At 40.9% G+C, this 19,557-nt stretch overlaps 1 long non-coding RNA gene across 1 annotated transcript; it reads left to right on the forward strand.

Annotated features, from left to right (window-relative positions):
* Nucleotides 1–9,716: 9,716 nt before the first annotated feature.
* On the forward strand, nucleotides 9,717–10,444 carry LOC147950175 (uncharacterized). The gene is made up of 2 exons (XR_015596259.1): nucleotides 9,717–9,861; nucleotides 10,158–10,444. It is a non-coding gene; the product is annotated as an uncharacterized LOC147950175 (long non-coding RNA).
* The last annotated feature ends 9,113 nt before the right edge of the window (nucleotides 10,445–19,557 follow it).

A 19,557-nucleotide genomic window follows, 5' to 3' on the forward strand; every position in this document is an offset into this window, starting at 1 on the left:
TGATGGCGAGAACACTTTGGTCTTCTTGAAACCACTTTTCTTCACCACTTGTGGCCACAACTTTGCCGTCTTCAGTCGGCTCGCCCTTCGGAGCTTCACTTGTTGTCACATGGGTCCAAAGCCCTCGGCCACATAGCGCCGTCTTTGTGGTCCTTGCCCACAACAAATAGTTCTCTCCTTTGAGAGTAACTGGAACAACCAAGGTTTTGGTGCTTTCCATGGAGTTTTGTCCAATGGTCAATAAGTTTACCCAACGGTTAAAGAAAAACTCAAGAGATTGAATGAACGAGTTGCGGAAGAAAGTAGAGTGAATGAAGAGTTTAACGAGAGGAACCACAAGGCTCTGATACCATGTAAGTTTAGAAACGAGAGAGTGTAGAGATCGAGTGAGTTTGAGAGTGTTCGCACGAGAGAGTAGAAGAGAGTATGGAAGTGTAAGAGAGAGAGTATAGAAGAAGAATCAAACTTCTTACTTGAAAAAGAACCTAGATACATCCTAATTATAGACAAAGTAAACAACATATTCCTATGGGATCCTATACACGCTTTACATGACTGAAAGTGACATCCTTCCTTCTTAACATAACATGTGACTTGTGAGTTGAAATATCTTCCCACTTGCACACAAACTCCAACGGTCGGTAGGAGAAGGATCTAGAGACTTGGTTGTCTCATACAAGCCTTAGAAGACTTCAAGTGGGCTTCTACACGAGATGGTATGGTTGGCCCGATGAGAGAGAACGGTCGTTGACTTGTACGGACATGGTGATCAAGATCCCAAATTATACACATTCTAACCCTAGAAACAGTAACAAATGAATTTACTGCTTCGAATCAATGTTTTCTCGGTTTTAGCCTGTTTTGGGAAAAAAGGGTAAAAAAGGTGTCTAAACACTCCAAATTCAACCCAAACTCTTGTAATTAGTAAAATGCATTGTATTGTTACATATTTTGACCCTAGAAAGAGTGAACTAGCTGTTTACTGCTTTGAAACTATGTTTTCTCTTGGTTTTAGCATGTTATATCGGTTTTAGCCTGTTTTGGGATAAAACGGGTTTAAGTGTTGTCTAAACACTCCAAATTTAACCCGAACTCTTATAATTAGTCAAATGCATTGGATTGTTACATATTTTGACCCTAGAAAGAGTAACATAGCTGTTTACTGCTTTAAATCAATGTTTCTCTCTGTTTTAACCTGTATTCTCGGGTTAAGCCTATTTTGGGATAAAAGGGGTTTAAGTGTTGTCTAAACACTCCAAATTCATCCCGAACTCTTACAATTAGTCAATTGCATTGGACTGTCACACATTTTGACCCTAGAAACAGTAACAAATTAATTTACTGCTTCGAATCAATGTTTCTCGGTTTTAGACTCTTTTGGGAAAAAAGGGTAAAAGTGGTGTCTAAACACTCCAAATTCAACCCAAACTCTTGTAATTAGTCAAATGCATTGTATTGTTACTAATTTTGACCCTAGGAAGAGTGACCTAGCTGTTTACTGCTTCGAAATATGTTTTCTCTCGGTTTTAGCCTGTTTTCTCGGTTTTAGCCTGTTTTGGGATAAAACGGGTTTAATTGTTGTCTAAACACTCCAAATTTAACCCGAACTCTTACAATTAGTCCAATGCATTTTATTGTTACATATTTTGACCTTAGAAAGATTAACATAGCTGTTTATTGCTTCAAATCAATGTTTCTCTCGGTTTTAGCCTGTTTTCTCGGTTTAAGCCTATTTTGGGATAAAACGGGTTTAAGTGTTGTCTAAACACTCCAAATTCATCTCGAACTCTTACAATTAGTTAAATGCATTGGGTTGTCACACACTCTGACCCTAGAAACAGTAACAAATCAATTTACAGCTTTAAATCAATGTTTTCTCGGTTTTAGCCTATTTTGGGCAAAAAATGGGTAAAAGTGGTGTCTAAACACTCCAAATACAACCAAAACTCTTATAATTAGTAAAGTGCATTGTATTGTTACAAATTTTGACCCTAGAAAGAGTAACATAGCTGTTTACTGCTTCAAATCTATGTTTTCTCTCGGTTTTAGCCTGTTTTCTCGGTTTTAGCCTGTTTTGGATTAAAACGGGTTTAAGTGTTGTCTAAACACTCCAAATTCAACCCAAACTCTTATAATTAGTAAAATGCATTGTATTGTTACATATTTTGACCCTAGAAAGAGTAACAAAGCAATTTACTGCTTCGAATCTATGTTTTCTCTCGGTGTTAGCCTGTTTTCTCGGTTTAGCATGTTTTGGGATAAAACGGGTTTAAGTGTTGTCTAAACACTCCAAATTTAACCCAAACTCTTATAATTAGTCAAATGCATTGGATTGTTACATATTTTGACACTAGAAAGAGTAACATAGCTGTTTATTGCTTCAAATCAATGTTTCTCTTGGTTTTAGCCTGTTTTCTTGGTTTAAGCCTATTTTGGGATAAAACGGGTTTAAGTGTTGTCTAAACACTCCCAATTCATCCCGAACTCTTACAATTAGTCAAATGCATTTGGTTGTCACACATTCTGACCTTAGAAACAGTAACAAAGCAATTTACTGCTTCAAACCAATGTTTTCTCGGTTTTAGCCTGTTTTGGGAAAAAAGGATCAAAGTGGTGTCTAAACACTCCAAATTCAACCCAAACTCTTATAATTAGTCAAATGCATTGGGTTGTTACATATTTTTACCCTAGAAAGAGGAACATAGCTGTTTACTGCTTTAAATCAATGTTTCTCTCCGTTTTAGCCTGTTTTCTCGGTGTAAACCTATTTTGGGATAAAGGGGTTTAAGTGTTGTCTAAACACTCCAAATTCATCCCGAACTCTTATAATTAGTCAATTGCATTGGGTTGTCGCACATTCTGACCCTAGAAACAGTAACAAATCAATTTACTGCTTCGAATCAATGTTTTCTCGGTTTTAGCCTGTTTTGGGAAAAAAGGGTAAAAGTGGTGTCTAAACACTCCAAATTCAACCCAAACTCTTGTAAATAGTAAAATGCATTGTATTGTTACATATTTTGACCCTAGAAAGAGTGAACTAGCTGTTTACTGCTTTGAAAATATGTTTTCTCTTGGTTTTAGCATGTTATATCGGTTTTAGCCTGTTTTGGGATAAAACGGGTTTAAGTGTTGTCTAAACACTCCAAATTTAACCCGAACTCTTATAATTAGTCAAATGCATTGGATTGTTACATATTTTGACCCTAGAAAGAGTAACATAGCTGTTTACTGCTTTAAATCAATGTTTCTCTCTGTTTTAGCCTGTATTCTCGGGTTAAGCCTATTTTGGGATAAAAGGGGTTTAAGTGTTGTCTAAACACTCCAAATTCATCCCGAACTCTTACAATTAGTCAATTGCATTGGACTGTCACACATTCTGACCCTAGAAACAGTAACAAATTAATTTACTGCTTCGAATCAATGTTTTCTCGGTTTTAGCCTCTTTTGGGAAAAAGGGTAAAAGTGGTGTCTAAACACTCCAAATTCAACCCAAACTCTTGTAATTAGTCAAATGTATTGTATTGTTACTAATTTTGACCCTAGGAAGAGTGACCTAGCTGTTTACTGCTTCGAAACTATGTTTTCTCTCGGTTTTAGCCTGTTTTGGATTAAAACGGGTTTAAGTGTTGTCTAAACACTCCAAATTCAACCCAAACTCTTATAATTAGTAAAATGCATTGGATTGTTACATATTTTGACCCTAGAAAGAGTAACAAAGCAATTTACTGCTTTGAATCTATGTTTTCTCTCGGTTTTAGCCTGTTTTCTCGGTTTAGCATGTTTTGGGATAAAACGGGGTTAAGTGTTGTCTAAACACTCCAAATTTAACCCAAACTCTTATAATTAGTCAAATGCATTGGATTGTTACATATTTTGACACTAGAAAGAGTAACATAGCTGTTTACTGCTTTAAATCAATGTTTCTCTCTGTTTTAGCCTGTATTCTCGGGTTAAGCCTATTTTGGGATAAAAGGGGTTTAAGTGTTGTTTAAACACTCCAAATTCATCCCGAACTCTTATAATTAGTCAATTGCATTGGGTTGTCGCACATTCTGACCCTAGAAACAGTAACAAATCAATTTACTGCTTCGAATCAATGTTTTGTCGGTTTTAGCCTGTTTTGGGAAAAAAGGATCAAAGTGGTGTCTAAACACTCCAAATTCAACCCAAACTCTTATAATTAGTCAAATGCATTGGGTTGTTACATATTTTTACCCTAGAAAGAGTAACATAGCTGTTTACTGCTTTAAATCAATGTTTCTCTCCGTTTTAGCCTGTTTTCTCGGTGTAAACCTATTTTGGGATAAAGGGGTTTAAGTGTTGTCTAAACACTCCAAATTCATCCCGAACTCTTATAATTAGTCAATTGCATTGGGTTGTCGCACATTCTAACCCTAGAAACTCTAAACACTCCAAACGGGCCTTCTCTTCATTGTACGGACGGGCCTTCTCTTCATCGTACGGACGGGCCTGTACGGACGGGCCTGTACGGACGGGCCTGTACGGACGGGCCTTCTCTTCAATGTGTTCACGGCCTAACTGGCCGCTCACCGGACATGGGTCCGTTCACGGACACGGTACATGGTACCGGACACGGTACATGGTCGCTCACGGACACGGACATGGCCTTACCGGCCTTTACATGGCCTTTCCGGCCTTTCTTCTCTTCTTCCAAGGCTCGGCCTTACCGGCCTCTCCTCTCTCCTCCTTGGTACATTCTAATATCAAGCACATAGAGATCATCCTTAGAACCTCCTTGTCCAAGAACTTTACTTGTTTCAATATCCTGAAAATGAACCTTGTTAGGACTAAATATTGCATAACAATTCAAATCAGTGGTAGCTCTCTTAACGGATAGTAAATTTGATGTGAAAGTTGGCATATAAAAGGCCTTAGTTACTTTGTCAAACAATTTCAAATTTCCTACACCTTTAACCGGTACCTTCTCGCCATTAGCTATAACAACATTACCCTTTGCCGGTGTAATATCACTTATTAATCTAGAATCACTAATCATGTGATGAGATGCACCAGAATCAACAATAAGAGGTTTAGTCTTGTTTAGGGCGAGAAAAGATTTACCGGAGGCCTCCTTGAGGGCTTTGATGAGCGCATCAAGGTCGGACTTCCTCACCAGCTCGGAGGACGCCGTGAGTGCAGTAGCTTGTTGGGCTGGTTCGGTTGTTGTTTCTCCCACTACAGCGGCTTGATGGGCTCTTGATGGTCCTCCACGGTTTGGCCCTCCACGGCGAAGGTGTGGGTGAAGAATCCAGCAGCGGCTCTTGAAGTGACCCACTTTCTTACAATGTTCACATACTGGTGGATTCTTGTCGTCCGGTTTGTAGTATCCTCGGTTAGCCGATGCCATTTCCACCTTGTTGGCAGTTATTAACTCCCCTTTTCCTCCGAATAGCCCTATGGAACCATGTTCCTTTTGAATTTGGTTACATACGTCGTCTAGGCTAGGAAGCTTGTCAGATCGTAGGATATGCTTGATAAGGTCGTTGTAGGAGGGGTTCAACGTCAAGAGTAAGCCGAACACTTTATCTTGTTCACGCCTTTCGTTCAAGATGGCTGGATCTACGGTCGCCGGCCGGAGCATCTCTAGTTCAGCCCAAAGTGACCTAAACTTTCCAAAATGTTTAGTGAACTCCATGTCTTCTTGGTTGAGATTGTTGATGGCTCTCTTAATCTCGAAGATCCGGTTCACGTTAGTAACATTTCCAAAGACATTCTTAAGAGTGTCCCATAAGTCCTTTGCAGTTTCGCAATAGGAGTAAGCTTCAAGGATGGGGGCATCTAGGGAGTTTTGAATGATGGCTAGGACTCCTTGGTCTTCTTGAAACCACTTGTTCCTTTCATCTGCGACAAGATCCTTGTCGTCTTTGGTGGCCTCGCCACTTGGAGCCTCACTCGCTTCAACATGGGACCAAAGTCCTCGGCCGCATAGGGCTGTCTTCGTGGTTCTAGCCCACAGTAAGTAGTTCTCTCCCTTGAGAGTAACCGGAACAATCATAGTTTTGGTGTTTTCCATGATGAACTCGGTGGTTTAGGTGTTTACCCAACGGTTAAAAGAAATTTTGGGAACAAAGAGATTTGAAAGCACAAGATAGAGAGAATGCGGAAGATTGTGATGGAGATGAAGTCAAAGAACAGGAACAATCTGCTCTGATACCATGTAAGTTTTAAATTAGAGAGATTTGAGAGTAACTAAGAATAGAGATCGGATAGAGAAGGGAAGAGAGTAGGCGCATGGAGAGAATTGGAGAAAGAGATATTTTCTCTTCTTACTTCATTTAGAACATAGTTACAACCTTACTATAGCCATATACAAAAGAATATTCTCCTAAGATACTATACACAATTACAAATGGAGATAGTGACATCTCCTTAACTAAACATGTGATCTCCCTTTGACTCTCCACTTGCGCAACTCGTCCAACGGCTCACATGGGGAAGGTTCTCGAATTCTTATGACCGTTGGAGGCTCTTATTGATGGACCGGACTTGACATTCGTTGGTTGTACGGACGGCCCACTCCGTTGGTTGTACGGACGTCCGTACGACCGTACGGACGGTGATGTGCCATTTCATACCAAACTCTTATAATTAGTAAAATGCATTGTATTGTTACATATTGTGACCCTAGAAAGAGTGACATAGCTTTTTAATGCTTTGAATCTATGTTTTCTCTCGGTTTTAGCCTATTTTCATGGTTTTAGCCTGTTTGGGATAAAATGGGTTTAAGTGTTGTCTAAACACTCCAAATTCAACCCGAACTCTTATAATTAGTCAAATGCATTGGATTGTTACATATTTTGACCCTAGAAAGAGTAACATTGTTGTTTACTGCTTCAAATCAATGTTTCTCTCGGTTTTAGCCTGTTTTCTCGGTTTAAGTCTATTTCGGGATAAAACGGGTTTAAGTGTTGTTTAAACACACCAAATTCATCCCGAAATTTTACAATTAGTAAAATACATTGGGTTGTCACACATTCTGACCCTAGAAACAGTAACAAATCAATTTACAGCTTTAAATCAATGTTTTCTCGGTTTTAGCCTTTTTTGGGCAAAAAATGGGTATAAGTGGTGTGTCTAAACACTCCAAATTCAACCCAAACTGTTATAATTAGTAAAGTGCATAGTATTGTTACATATTTTGACCCTAGAAAGAGTAACATAGCTGTTTACTGCTTCAAATCTATGTTTTCTCTCGGTTTTAGCCTGTTTTCTCGGTTTTAGCCTGTTTTGGATTAAAACGGGTTTAAGTATTGTCTAAACACTCCAAACTCAACCCAAACTCTTATAATTAGTAAAATACATTGTATTGTTACATATTTTGACCCTAGAAAGAGTAACAAAGCAATTTACTGCTTCGAATCTATGTTTTCTCTCGGTTTTAGCCTGTTTTCTCGATTTAGCATGTTTTGGGATAAAACGGGTTTAAGTGTTGTCTAAACACTCCAAATTTAACCCGAACTCTTATATTAGTCAAATGCATTCGATTGTTACATATTTTGACCCTAGAAAGAGTAACATAGCTGTTTATTGCTTCAAATCAATGTTTCTCTCGGTTTTAGCCTGTTTTCTTGGTTTAAGCCTATTTTGGGATAAAACAGGTTTAAGTGTTGTCTAAACACTCCCAATTCATCCCGAACTCTTACAATTAGTCAAATGCATTTGGTTGTCACACATTCTGACCTTAGAAACAGTAACAAAGCAATTTACTGCTTCAAACCAATGTTTTCTTGGTTTTAGCCTGTTTTGGGAAAAAAGGATCAAAGTGGTGTCTAAACTCTCCAAATTCAACCCAAACTCTTATAATTAGTCAAATGCATTGGGTTGTTACATATTTTTACCCTAGAAAGAGTAACATTGCTGTTTACTGCTTTAAATCAATGTTTCTCTCCGTTTTAGCCAGTTTTCTTGGTTTAAGCCTATTTTGGGATAAAAGGGGTTTAAGTGTTGTCTAAACACTCCAAATTCATCCTGAACTCTTACAATTAGTCAACTGCATTGGGCTGTCACACATTCTGACCCTAGAAACAGTAACAAATCAATTTACTGCTTCGAATCAATGTTTTCTCGGTTTTAGCCTTTTTTGGGGAAAAGGGTAAAAGTCGTATGTAAACACTCCAAATTCAACCCAAACTCTTGTAATTAGTAAAATGCATTGTATTGTTACATATTTTGACCCTAGAAAGAGTTAACTAGCTGTTTACTGCTTCGAAACTATGTTTTCTCTTGGTTTTAGCATGTTTTCTCGGTTTTAGCCTGTTTTGGGATAAAACGGGATTAAGTGTTGTCTAAATATAATTTGGGATCTTGATCACCATGTCCGTACAAGTCAACGTCCGTACAAGTCAACGACCGTTCTCTCTCATCGGGCCAACCATACCATCTCGTGTAGAAGCCCACTTGAAGTCTTCTAAGGCTTGTATGAGACAACCAAGTCTCTAGATCCTTCTCCTACCGACCGTTGGAGTTTGTGTGCAAGTGGGAAGATATTTCAACTCACAAGTCACATGTTATGTTAAGAAGGAAGGATGTCACTTTCAGTCATGTAAAGCGTGTATAGGATCCCATAGGAATATGCTGCTTACTTTGTCTATAATTAGGATGTATCTAGGTTCTTTTTCAAGTAAGAAGTTTGATTCTTCTTCTATACTCTCTCTCTTACACTTCCATACTCTCTTCTACTCTCTCGTGCGAACACTCTCAAACTCACTCGATCTCTACACTCTCTCGTTTCTAAACTTACATGGTATCAGAGCCTTGTGGTTCCTCTCGTTAAACTCTTCATTCACTCTACTTTCTTCCGCAACTCGTTCACTCAATCTCTTGAGTTTTTCTTTAACCGTTGGGTAAACTTATTGACCATTGGACAAAACTCCATGGAAAGCACCAAAACCTTGGTTGTTCCAGTTACTCTCAAAGGAGAGAACTATTTGTTGTGGGCAAGGACCACAAAGACGGCGCTATGTGGCCGAGGGCTTTGGACCCATGTGACAACAAGTGAAGCTCCGAAGGGCGAGCCGACTGAAGACGGCAAAGTTGTGGCCACAAGTGGTGAAGAAAAGTGGTTTCAAGAAGACCAAAGTGTTCTCGCCATCATACAAAACTCTCTCGATGCTCCAATACTCGAGGCCTACTCGTATTGTGAAACGGCCAAGGATCTATGGGATACCTTGCAAAACGTCTTTGGTAACACTACCAATTTAAGCCGAGTCTTTGAGATCAAGAGAGCCATCAACAACCTAAGCCAAGAAGACATGGAGTTCACCAAACACTTTGGGAAGTTTAGGTCCCTTTGGGCTGAGCTTGAGATGCTTAGGCCAGCGACTCTTGATCCGACAATCTTGAATGAGAGGCGTGAACAAGACAAGGTGTTCGGCCTCCTCCTTACGCTGAATCCATCTTACAACGATCTTATCAAGCATATCTTGAGGTCGGACAAGCTTCCCAGCCTGGAGGAAGTGTGTAGTCAGATTCAAAAGGAGCATGGTTCCATGGGGTTGTTTGGTAACAAGGGGGAGCTTGTAACCGCCAACCAAGCTGATGTAGCGACCGCAAACAAGGGCTACTATCGAGGAGATAACAAGAAAGAACCAGTGTGTCACCACTGCAAGAAGCCGGGCCATTTCAAGAATGAGTGTTGGATTCTCCACCCACACCTCCGAGTAAACCGACCAATGAACCACCGTGGAGCACCAAGAGCTCATCGAGCGAGTGTGGAGCCATTGGTTGCTGAACTGAACCCTCGAGCTCCGGATATGAATGGAACTGCCCTGGCTGCCTCGTCGGACCTCGTGAGGAAGTCTGATCTTGATGCGCTCATTAAGGCACTCAAAGAAAATTCCGGTAACTCTTATCTTGCCTTGAATCAAACTAAACCGCTCATAGTTGATTCCGGTGCTTCTCACCACATGATTAGTGATTCTAGGTTAATGAGTGATATTAAACCGGCTAGTGGTAATGTTGTGATAGCAAATGGTGAGAAAGTGCCAGTTAAAGGCATTGGAAACTTGAAATTATTTGATAAAGATACTAAAGCGTTCTATATGCCAAATTTTACTTCCAACTTGCTATCAGTTAAGAGAGCCACTACTGATTTGAATTGTTATGCAATATTTGGTCCTAACAAGGTTCATTTTCAGGATATTGAGACAAGTAAGGTCCTTGGTCAAGGAGGTTCCAAGGGTGATCTCTATATGCTTGAGGACTTGAATTTATCTGCTTCTTGTTTTAATTCGGTTGTTGTTAAACCTAGTGATTCTATTTTACATGCTAGGCTAGGACATCCTCACACTAGAGCTTTAGCTTTAATGTTCCCTAATATTTCTTTTCAAAATGATGGGTGTGAGGCTTGTATTCTTGGTAAACATTGCAAGGCTGTTTTTCCTAAATCTATTACTATTTATGAAAAATGTTTTGATTTGGTTCATTCTGATGTTTGGACATCCCCTTGCTTATCTAGAGAAAATCAAAAGTATTTTGTGACTTTTATTGATGAAAAATCAAAATATACTTGGATAACTTTGCTTCCTTCTAAGGATAGAGTTCTTGAAGCTTTTACTAGCTTTCAAAATTATGTCACTAACCACTATCATGCCAAGATTAAAATTTTGAGATCAGATAATGGTGGAGAATACACAAGCCATGCCTTTAAGCAATATCTAGCCGAACATGGAATTCTTCATCAAACTAGCTGTCCATACACACCACAACAAAATGGGGTGGCTGAAAGGAAGAATAGGCATCTCATGGAGGTAGCAAGGTCCATGATGTTCCATACAAGAGTTCCAAAACGCTTTTGGGGAGATGCCGTGCTCACAGCTTGTTATCTTATCAACCGCACACCAACAAAAATACTCAACGACTTGTCTCCATTTGAGGTATTGAACAATGAAAAGCCTAACTTTGATCATTTACGAGTATTTGGTTGTGTTTGCTATGTGTTGCGACCAGGTGAACTAAGAGACAAGCTTGATGCTAAGAGTACTAAGGCAATGTTTATCGGCTATTCTACAACTCAAAAAGGATATAAGTGCTATGACTCGGAGACAAGAAGAGTTCTTGTGTCTCGTGATGTCAAGTTTGTGGAGTCACAAGGATTTTATGATGAGAAGAACTGGGATGAACTTCGCAATCTCTCGACCTCTTCTTCCGATCGGACACGCAACCTCCGGGTGATCCTTGAGAGGCTAGGTATTGAGAATGATCGGATCACCAACGCGCCGGCCAGTCAAGCATCACCAGAACAACCTGAGCCATTCCCTGAGCCCGACCTTGATCCACCCACTTCTCATACCAACGACGAAACTGAGTTGCCCACGGATTCGACCGAACTACCCGGAGACAACAATGATGTGCCATCCGAGGAACCGGCTGAGCAGCTTGAAGAAATTATTACACTAGGCAGAGCTAACTCAGAGGCGGGAACTATAGTTCCTCTTCGACGTAGCCAACGTCTCAAGTTTCCCCCATCTAACTGGAAGAACACTAGAGTGTACTACAACAACATGGTCGTCGCACACCCAATTCAAGCTGTATGCACGCTGGCACACTTTCCGATGGAACATCAAGTGTTCCTTGGCCAAATTGACCAGCATTGGGTTCCCAAGACATATGATGAGGCCAAGGACCACAAGGTGTGGCGAGACGCAGTTGATGCCGAGAACACGGCCATGGTGCAAAATCACACATGGGACGAATCAGACTTACCCAAGGGCAAGAAGGCTGTGACGTCTCGGTATATCTTCACTATCAAGTATAAGAGCAATGGGGAGATTGAACGCTACAAGGCCAGACTTGTAGCTCGTGGTTTTACGCAAACGTATGGGGAGGATTACAAAGATACGTTTGCTCCGGTGGCCAAATTACACACAGTTCGAGTTGTTCTCTCCTTGGCCACAAACTTGGATTGGGATCTATGGCAAATGGATGTGAAGAATGCGTTCTTGCAAGGAGAACTTGAAGATGAGGTCTACATGCGGCCACCGCCTGGTCTAGAGGACACCATAGGCCCGGGAAAGGTGCTGAAGCTCAACAAGGCAATATATGGCCTTAAACAATCGCCTAGAGCATGGTACCACAAGTTGAGCACAACCTTACTTGGGAAAGGTTTTCGCAAATCAGAATCGGATCATACTCTCTTCACACTACCAAGTGACAAAGGTATAGTGGTCATTCTAGTATATGTTGATGATATCATCATATCTGGAAGTGACAAGGTAGGTATTCAAGAAGCTAAAGAGTTTCTTAAGTCAGTTTTTGATATTAAAGACCTTGGAGAACTTAAGTATTTTCTTGGTATAGAAGTGTATAGGTCTGATGAAGGATTGTTTTTATCACAAAGAAAGTATGCTCTTGACCTCTTAAGTGAAGCAGGAAAACTTGGATCAAAAGCAGTGACCACACCTCTTGAAGAAAACTACAAGACAGCCGGAAAGGGGGAGCCTCCATTCGAAGATGTCACGCGATATAGGCGTCTGGTGGGTAAGCTCATATATTTAACTATCACTAGGCCTGATCTTTGTTTTGCTGTGAACCAGGTAAGCCAACACATGCAAAACCCAACTAGACACCACTGGAACATGGTGAACCGAATCCTTAAGTACATCAAGGGAGCTCCGGGACAAGGCATATGGATGGGAAGGAACAAGAGCACCGAGTTGATAGGATATTGTGACGCTGATTACGCCGGAGACCATGGGGATCGTCGCTCAACCACCGGATACTGCACGTTCTTGGGAGGAAACTTAGTCACATGGAAGAGCAAGAAACAAAAGGTTGTCTCGTTATCTAGTGCGGAGTCCGAGTATAGAGCCATGAGGAAGTTAACAACCGAGCTCATGTGGCTTAAGGCACTATTGAAGGATCTTGGAGTTGAATCATCAAAGCCTATCACTATGCATTGTGATAACGAAGCAGCCATCCACATAGCCACCAATTCCGTGTTTCACGAGAGAACAAAACACATAGAGGTCGATTGCCACAAGGTGCGAGAGCAGATTCAGCTAGGCGTCACACTCCCATGTCATACAGACAGCAAAGAGCAACTAGCCGACATTTTCACAAAGGCGGCCAGCCCACAAGTGTGCGAATACATTCACCCTCGGCTAGGACTCATGGACCTCACCAAACCTTGAGATCCTACGCTCTTTTTCCCTTAAGTATAATTTTTCCCAAGTGGTTTTATATACTAAGGTTTTTAATGAGGTAGGTGATCAATGGTTCAAGCTTATGTCATAGGGTCCAATGACTAAAGCTTGAGGGGGAGTATAATTTGGGATCTTGATCACCATGTCCGTACAAGTCAACGTCCGTACAAGTCAACGACCGTTCTCTCTCATCGGGCCAACCATACCATCTCGTGTAGAAGCCCACTTGAAGTCTTCTAAGGCTTGTATGAGACAACCAAGTCTCTAGATCCTTCTCCTACCGACCGTTGGAGTTTGTGTGCAAGTGGGAAGATATTTCAACTCACAAGTCACATGTTATGTTAAGAAGGAAGGATGTCACTTTCAGTCATGTAAAGCGTGTATAGGATCCCATAGGAATATGCTGCTTACTTTGTCTATAATTAGGATGTATCTAGGTTCTTTTTCAAGTAAGAAGTTTGATTCTTCTTCTATACTCTCTCTCTTACACTTCCATACTCTCTTCTACTCTCTCGTGCGAACACTCTCAAACTCACTCGATCTCTACACTCTCTCGTTTCTAAACTTACACTAAACACTCCAAATTTAACCCAAACTCTTATAATTAGTCAAATGCATTGGATTGTTACATATTTTGACCCTAGAAAGAGTAACATAGATGTTTATTGCTTCAAATCAATGTTTCTCTCGGTTTTAGCCTGTTTTCTCGTTTGAAGCCTATTTTGGGATAAAACGGGTTTAAGTGTTGGCTAAACACTCCAAATTCATCCTGAACTCTTACAATTAGTCAACTGCATTGGGCTGTCACACATTCTGACCCTAGAAACAGTAACAAATCAATTTACTGCTTCGAATCAATGTTTTCTCGGTTTTAGCCTTTTTTAGGAAAAAGGGTAAAAGTCGTGTCTAAACACTCCAAATTCAACCCAAACTCTTGTAATTAGTAAAATGCATTGTATTGATACATATTTTGACCCTAGAAAGAGTGAACTAGCTGTTTACTGCTTCGAAACTATGTTTTCTCTTGGTTTTAGCATGTTTTATCGGTTTTGCCTGTTTTGGGATAGAACGGGTTTAAGTGTTGTCTAAACACTCCAAATTTAACCCGAACTCTTATAATTAGTCAAATGCATTGGATTGTTTTCATATTTTGACCCTAGAAAGAGTAACATAGCTGTTTACTGCATTAAATCAATGTTTCTCTCCGTCTTAGCCTGTATTCTCGGGTTAAGCCTATTTTGGGATAAAAGATGTTTAAGTGTTGTCTAAACACTCCAAATTCATCCCGAACTCTTACAATTAGTCAATTGCATTGGGTTGTCACACATTCTGACCCTAGAAACAGTAGCAAATAAATTTACTGCTTCGAATCAATGTTTTCTCGGTTTTAGCCTCTTTTGGGAAAAAAGGGCAAAAGTGGTGTCTAAACACTCCAAATTCAACCCAAACTCTTATAATTAGTCAAATGCATTGGTTTGTTACATATTTTTACCCTGGAAAGAGTAACATAACTGTTTACTGCTTTAAATCAATGTTTCTCTCCGTTTTAGCCTGTTTTCTCGGGTTAAGCCTATTTTGGGATAAAAGGGGTTTAAGTGTTGTCTAAACACTCCAAATTCATCCTGAATGTTGGGATTTCAAGAGAGATGGCTCTTGACAAAGGAGAGACAACTCCCAAGGATTGAATCTCCTTATACCCACAACAAACTAGCTCATTCTCAAGGGGGAAGGAGAGGACATCAACTTGTGATGAACTCCCCACAAACAACCTCAATAGACCCCAAATACTAGATATAAATCGGATCTATGAGGAACAAACAGCCTAGTTTGAGACTTATCCTCTTCTAGTATCACAACACTCAAGTTTGTGTACTTAGGAGAAAGAGGATTAAGAATCAGTAATCTAGGCTATATAAAACAGTAAATAAGGAAGATTTTAGGTGGATTTGAGAAGAGAATAGGCTGCCTTAAGGGCAGCCCCTAAATCGTTTACCCTAATCTCTCTACATTGGTGACATGAACAAGAACACAAGGTAGAGAGAGGAAAAATCGTTTCTCTTCTTTTTATTCAATATAGTTGTTGTGTTGTTACATATGAGAGTGTATACAATGTAATATATGAGTACAAAATGTTATATGACCGTTAGAGAGAGAAGAAGGGAGATAGGGACATAAAGTGGTCTTCTCTTGGGCAAGACAATGGTGAAAGGGACAGCTCCTTCCTTCACCAACCAAAGGCCACGTGATTCTTCCTTCCCTTCCTTCCTTGTGCGCTTTTCCCTTCTTCTTCTTCCCATTGGCCTCTCTTTTCTTCTCTTCTTCCCATGGGCCTCTCTCTCTTGTAAGGCCTTGTTTTCCTTCTCTCAAACTCGGCCTTTCTCTTGTGAGGCCCCTTGGACCAAGCGCAGGCCGTACGGACGTAACAGGCCGAGACCGTACGGACGGGCCTGTACGGACGGGCCTGTACGGACGGGCCTGTACGGACGGACCTGTACGGACGGGCATCTTCATGGGCCTTCTCTTCCTGGTGTTCACGGCCTACCTGGCCGCTCACCGGACATGGGTCCGTTCACGGACACGGTACATGGTACCGGCCTTTACATGGCCTTTCCGGCCTTTCTTCTCTTCTTCCAAGGTTCGGCCTTACCGGCCTCTCCTCTCTCCTCCTTGGTACATTCTAATACTCCCCCGCACGCTTGATCGGTGGGACACCATGGGGACCAAAGATCAAGGGTGGACTAGTGTCATCTACCTCATTAAAAACCTCAACAAAGAAAACCTCTTGGGATAAAACTTTGTTAAGGGAAAAAGAGTATAGACTCCACTATCCATGATGTCCCTTGACCTTGGTTTGCAAAGAACTAGCTCCCTTCTCTTCATGATTTGAACCGCTCCTACTCCTTAGTCCATCTTGCCTTTAGCACACTTCTTATGATCTCCATCTTTGCACCTTTAGAATTTCTTTGAGGCTCTCATAATCTCCTTTACCCTTGAAACAAGTGATAAAGAAGCAAGAATAAGTGTATGTTATGAGGAATATCAAAGACAATTTTTCAAATCTCTTTGAGGCTCTCATAGTCTATAATGTATGAGGAATATCAAAGACAATTTCTTTGAGGCTCTCATAATCTAATGTATGAGGAATATCAAAGTAAATTTCTTTGAGGCTCTCATAAAACAATATGAGGAATATCAAAGACAATTTCAAAAGTGACAATTTAAGAGATCACATGAGAGAGTAAAGGCTAGTAATGGAGCTAATATAATGAATTTAAGATAATAATTTAAATAGAGTAGAGTTTAGAGCACAGCCTTTTTATTTCGGTGTCTTTGATGGAGAAGAGGAAGAGAGTTTATCATTGTTGCGGTTTGAACTCTCTTCTTGAGACCGCTTCTTTAAAACGCGTCAGAATGATATATGCCCACTGTTTCGGACATAACTTTCGAACGGCTGCTCGGATTGGTATGATTTCACTTCCACTGGCAAGGTGACTTTATGTTCTAGAACTTTTGTGAAGAACGCGGAAGCTGAATCGCAGTGGAAGGCTTTCGTCCGAGCCGATCTTTGAGACGCATCGGCAAATCTTTTGTTTGTTGCCGTGAATTTGAAACCATAGACTGTGAGGTGCGGTGAAGTCACTTGAAAGTCGATCTCCCCCGTACCCTTGACTTGATGATGAGCTGACATCTCATCATTTCACTTGAAACCTTGTGCTTGACCTTCCTTAAAGTCTTGTGCACATCCGATCAACAACTTGGCACTAATACACATGTCCTTGGGCTGATTCATCACCTTCCACCAGCTCTCTCCACTAGAACTTCCTCCATAGCTTTATCTCTCTCGGTCAGCCTTAAATAGACCACCTCGCTCAAAAGAGTCTTCTGCTCTCCTCGGATGAGTCTAACCGCCGGAGTTTAATACCCAAAGCTTTATCTCTCTCGGTCAGCTTAATAGGTTACCTCGCTCAAAAGAGTCTTCTGCTCTCCTCGGGTAAACCTGACCGCCGGAGTTTATTACTATGGTGGTGAAACGTGTGGTCTAAGAAGCTTGATGGCCATTGGTTCTAACTCCAAGCATTGTGCTGCGCCTTCTCATGGCTTCTTTGTAGCCTTCAACCTCGCCACTTCTTCTTGAGATAGCAAGTGAGCTCCACACAATCTTCAAGTTTGAAACTGAAACCAAAATTTAATGGGACAGATTCTAAACAAGAGATTGTTAGGGGTTAGAGTATAGAGTGTAGAGTAGAGTATAGAGTGTAAATGGAGAATAAGTAACCAAAGAGAGTATAATAGAGTATATATATAAGAGAATGGGGGGTAGTATAAGATGGATGGAGTGTAGAATTGGACTCAAGAGTTCCAATGGACAGAGTTATACTCTGTTTTCTTGAGTTTGAGACAACTTTGACAGCCAAGAACAACCAACAAGACAATCTCTTTTGGTGCTTTAGTGGCTGAAACACATGGACCGATTGGAAAATTAATCTCTCCAACGGTTTAGACAAATTTCATGGTAGAATCACTTAAACAAAGTGTTCTCCAAGATCTTAAGGCTTTAGATCCACGAAAATAACATAAAGAAGATGCTTTTCGTGGTCACAAGCAAACAAGAAACAAAAGAGCCTTTGGAACACCCTATTGTCCATCGGTTAAAACAAAGCATTCTTGGACCAGCTTTAATCTCTTTGACCAAGCAGACCATATATGCGAAAAAACAAGGTCTCTCTCTTCCTCAAGCGTGAATCCTAACCATGAACACAACCGATTTGCTCATTAGTTCATCACTACCTCATTTTGTACCCAACTTTCACCAAATCGGTAAAGCTTAAGAATGAGGCTTTTAAAGCTTAAGGATGGGGCTGTAAAATCGATTTCTCTTTACACACTTGGTCTACAAGTTCTAACAAGACAAGAGACCAAGCTTACTCAACATTGAGCTGTTAGAGAATCGTTTTTAACAACAAAAGCAAAGTTAAAGCTTTAAAGAACAAGGCTAAGCGAATTAACACTTAAGCAAAGTTTAAAACTTTCACTAAGCTATCTCCTAAGAGATTTAAACCTTGAGAACGAGTTTGAATCACCAAGAACAGAACCTGGCTCTGATACCATGTTGGGATTTCAAGAGAGATGGCTCTTGACAAAGGAGAGACAACTCCCAAGGATTGAATCTCCTTATACCCACAACAAACTAGCTCATTCTCAAGGGGGAAGGAGAGGACATCAACTTGTGATGAACTCCCCACAAACAACCTCAATAGACCCCAAATACTAGATATAAATCGGATCTATGAGGAACAAACAGCCTAGTTTGAGACTTATCCTCTTCTAGTATCACAACACTCAAGTTTGTGTACTTAGGAGAAAGAGGATTAAGAATCAGTAATCTAGGCTATATAAAACAGTAAATAAGGAAGATTTTAGGTGGATTTGAGAAGAGAATAGGCTGCCTTAAGGGCAGCCCCTAAATCGTTTACCCTAATCTCTCTACATTGGTGACATGAACAAGAACACAAGGTAGAGAGAGGAAAAATCGTTTCTCTTCTTTTTATTCAATATAGTTGTTGTGTTGTTACATATGAGAGTGTATACAATGTAATATATGAGTACAAAATGTTATATGACCGTTAGAGAGAGAAGAAGGGAGATAGGGACATAAAGTGGTCTTCTCTTGGGCAAGACAATGGTGAAAGGGACAGCTCCTTCCTTCACCAACCAAAGGCCACGTGATTCTTCCTTCCCTTCCTTCCTTGTGCGCTTTTCCCTTCTTCTTCTTCCCATTGGCCTCTCTTTTCTTCTCTTCTTCCCATGGGCCTCTCTCTCTTGTAAGGCCTTGTTTTCCTTCTCTCAAACTCGGCCTTTCTCTTGTGAGGCCCCTTGGACCAAGCGCAGGCCGTACGGACGTAACAGGCCGAGACCGTACGGACGGGCCTGTACGGACGGGCCTGTACGGACGGGCCTGTACGGACGGACCTGTACGGACGGGCATCTTCATGGGCCTTCTCTTCCTGGTGTTCACGGCCTACCTGGCCGCTCACCGGACATGGGTCCGTTCACGGACACGGTACATGGTACCGGCCTTTACATGGCCTTTCCGGCCTTTCTTCTCTTCTTCCAAGGTTCGGCCTTACCGGCCTCTCCTCTCTCCTCCTTGGTACATTCTAATACTCCCCCGCACGCTTGATCGGTGGGACACCATGGGGACCAAAGATCAAGGGTGGACTAGTGTCATCTACCTCATTAAAAACCTCAACAAAGAAAACCTCTTGGGATAAAACTTTGTTAAGGGAAAAAGAGTATAGACTCCACTATCCATGATGTCCCTTGACCTTGGTTTGCAAAGAACTAGCTCCCTTCTCTTCATGATTTGAACCGCTCCTACTCCTTAGTCCATCTT

The sequence above is a fragment of the Camelina sativa genome, chromosome 1 (genome assembly GCF_030686135.1).
Source record: "Camelina sativa cultivar CO46 ecotype springtype chromosome 1, ASM3068613v1".
NCBI classification, from domain to species: Eukaryota; Viridiplantae; Streptophyta; class Magnoliopsida; order Brassicales; family Brassicaceae; genus Camelina; species Camelina sativa.